This window comes from Lactuca serriola, chromosome 5 (genome assembly GCF_051521515.1).
Source record: "Lactuca serriola cultivar US96UC23 chromosome 5, Lser_US96UC23_V15, whole genome shotgun sequence".
Lineage (NCBI taxonomy): Eukaryota > Viridiplantae > Streptophyta > Magnoliopsida > Asterales > Asteraceae > Lactuca > Lactuca serriola.
In genome coordinates this window covers 323,400,996-323,404,120 of record NC_136412.1, presented here as the reverse complement: position 1 = coordinate 323,404,120, position 3,125 = coordinate 323,400,996, and the positions used below count along the sequence as shown (strand labels likewise).

The 3,125-nt window shown below is 35.1% G+C and overlaps 1 long non-coding RNA gene across 1 annotated transcript in view; it reads right to left on the bottom strand.

The window, feature by feature from the left end:
• The window catches only part of LOC145055111 (uncharacterized), a 7,585-nt gene extending 5,123 nt beyond the window's left edge, over positions 1-2,462 (bottom strand). Inside the window, exon 1 of the long non-coding RNA XR_013685078.1 lies at positions 1,159-2,462. This is a non-coding gene — a long non-coding RNA (uncharacterized LOC145055111). The remainder of the gene's footprint in view (positions 1-1,158) is intronic.
• Positions 2,463-3,125: the final 663 nt, after the last annotated feature.

The window sequence follows — 3,125 nt, the reverse complement described above, 5'->3', positions numbered from 1 at the left end:
CCTGAAATCTTGCTGTGAAATGTTGCTTAAATATTGTAATATTATTCTAAAAGCTGTGAATCTTATGGTTTGCTGTGAAATGTTGATGAATATTGTTGAATTGAAGCTTCTTATTTCATGAAATCTTTTGGTTTACATATTGATTGTTGATTGTTTTTTTTATGTAGATGGAAATGTTTCAACTATATGGACAACTTGAATTTTAAAGGTTTATAACTCAATTATTATAATTTTATACTTTTACACAAGTTTATTGCTCAATAATCATTGATCAATACTAATAATTTTTTGGTTTGTAGATGAATGGGGAATTGGTAAAGAGATTTACATGGATGTGGATTGAAGATTTGTGTTTGCGTGTTTTGGACTTTTGGTTGTAATCGACTATTTGACTATTCCGGACTTTATGTTTTAGTTTGATTGTGTGTTTTTGGACTTTGTGTTTTAGTTTGATTGTATGTTTGGTTGTAATAGACAATTTGGTTCTAAAGCTCATGTTTTTTGAAGTATTTAACTTCAATTAGGTGTTTTTTGAATTATTTAACTAATTGTTCCATTTCTGGAAAATGGGTTTAAACCCAGAAACCGAAACCGTAAGTGTATGGGTTGAACCCAAGAAACCGTCCAAACCGATATCAGAAACCGAGAAACCGAACCGACTAGAAACCGATCCTATTGGGTTTTGAAAACCAGAAACTGATCATTTACGGGTTGGGTTGGGGTGCAAAACCGACCCAAACCGACCCATGCACAACCCTAATAAAAATCAACAGCATCCCAATTTTATTATTAACTTTTAACTTGCATTCATCCAGTTGACTATTAAGATTCATGTGTAACATTTTTTATATAAAGATTTGATAGTTTAAAGTTTAAAAACAATGTGATTAGCTTAATTAATTAGCAGCTCTGCAGTAAACAGATTACAGATGTGACCGTATTGTTAGATTCTCGTATTGACATAGTAAAGGGAATCAAATCAGTTCCTAAATTGTAAGTAAATGAGATTCAATTCCTGTTCCATAAATTAAATTCCATCTACTAAACGCTAAATTGATTTTGTAATCGTTACCAAAACACAACTGGACGATTACTACTCATGAGTGTGTATCATAGTAGTAAACTGAATTTAATAAGAACGCAGAAAATTTTATTTACCTGTGATGTTATCAGTGTGGCAGGGACGAAGATTGAAGACTTGAATGGCTTGATCATTATGCAGAATTTCTTGTACGTGATGTGTTTTCTGGTATACATCGTCCGATTTGAGGGTAATCGTGTAAACTTAGAAAAAATAGGATATGATAGGATCGACTCCTCTCCAAATCACTTCAGTTTAGGAGGAAAGATCTTCCTTTATCTTCTCTTCTTCTCTTTCCAAATCATCCCAAAAAAAATGGGGAACAAGATCTTTTCATCTATTCCCTCCGATTCCTTCCACTTACCTCCCCCTTCCCTCCTTAAATCAAACTCGGGAACAGGGTGTAACTCTCTGTCGATCGATCTTCTTCCGCTACATCTTTCACCTTTCCCCCAATACAGGCTGAGGCTCCCGAAATCCACCGAGCCTACAGGTACTCCTTCTCTTTTGGTTGTTGGATTTGTGAATCTTAGGATTCTGCGTTAAAATTCCACTGTTTCAGGTGTTTGAATGGGTTCCAAAAGCAACAAGAATAAAAAGGCGGCAGATGATAACATGGAGGTGGAAGTCCCTGGAAACCGCGTGTTGGGCTGCGATAACAATGTAATTACGGACGAAAGATTTGCCCCTTCACAGAAGGATCCCAGGTTCCAGGATGCTCCAAGGCATAAAACAAAGGTGGCGATTGATTCGCGTTTTAGTCGTATGTTCACTGATAACAACTTCTCTACTTCATATGCCCGTGTAGATAAGCGAGGCAGAGGTAAACAAGATGGCGATTCATCTAAAACTGCTCTTAGACACTACTACCGAATGGACGATGAAGGAAAGAAACAACGCCAGGTGTCGGATGATGCTACAAAGTCCAAATCAGAACAGGAATCGGAAACGGAAACTGAAGTTTTTATGGATGGTTATACTTCAACGGATACAAATGAAGAGGACGAAGCTTATCTGGTGTAAAACAAAAAATAAATAAATAAATAAAGGGAAAAAAAAAAAAAAAAAAAAAAAAAATCCGAAACAGTTTGGGACACATCTCTCCGCAAGAAAAAAGCTAGAAAAAATAAATCCATGGATTCTGGTGTAAAACAAGTAATGGGATTGGATAAAGATAAAGAAGGTAAAGCAGAACTTGAATTATTACTTGGTGATGATGAGGAGGGTAATGTGAAAGGTTATAATTTGAAAAGGAAAAGGAGTAAAAAAGAGAAAAGAGAAGGTATTGGTATTGATGAGGAGAAGATACCGGCTGTTGATTACGATGATGATAGGCGGTTTTCATCTCTTTTTACCCGACCCGATTACGCTTTGGACCCTACCGATCCTCAATTCAAAAGGTATCTTTTCTACTTCTTATTTCATATTTTTATATTTTGTGCTTTTTGCAAGACATGGAAATCAATGCAACGTGCTTTCAGCCATGTATTTTGAAGGATCTACTCAGTTATTTAAATACAAACCAATTTTTCGTTGCTATAATACCATGGATTGATTTTTTGAAATGTAATGTTCTAATAAGAATTAAAAACTTAAGTACAATGCTGTAATTGGAAGAAATGAACTCTCTTATTAATATAAGAACAAGAATCAAAGCTTCACTGATTTTACTGATAATACTCAAAGTAACTAATGATTTGCTAGAATCTAGCCTCTCCTAAAAAGGTGTACTAAGACCAGATTGGAAATCATAGCTTTCAAATAATATGAGAGTCAATGATTTTAAGTGGGAATCAGTAGAAATTTCAACCCCATTTCAACAATTTTGGTTATCCAAGTTGATGGCCTTTGATTATGAAATTCATTACAAAAATGTGGCTGCGGATGCTTTATCAAGGGTAAAATTGGACAGTGACATTTTCACAATTCCACTCCACCATTCCTTACTCCCCTTCTACTTCTAATGCTCCTCATGTTTGAAGAAGATGACATTTTCAGGGATCAATGGCTCGTATAAGATGAAAAAAAATAACACTTCTGGAAC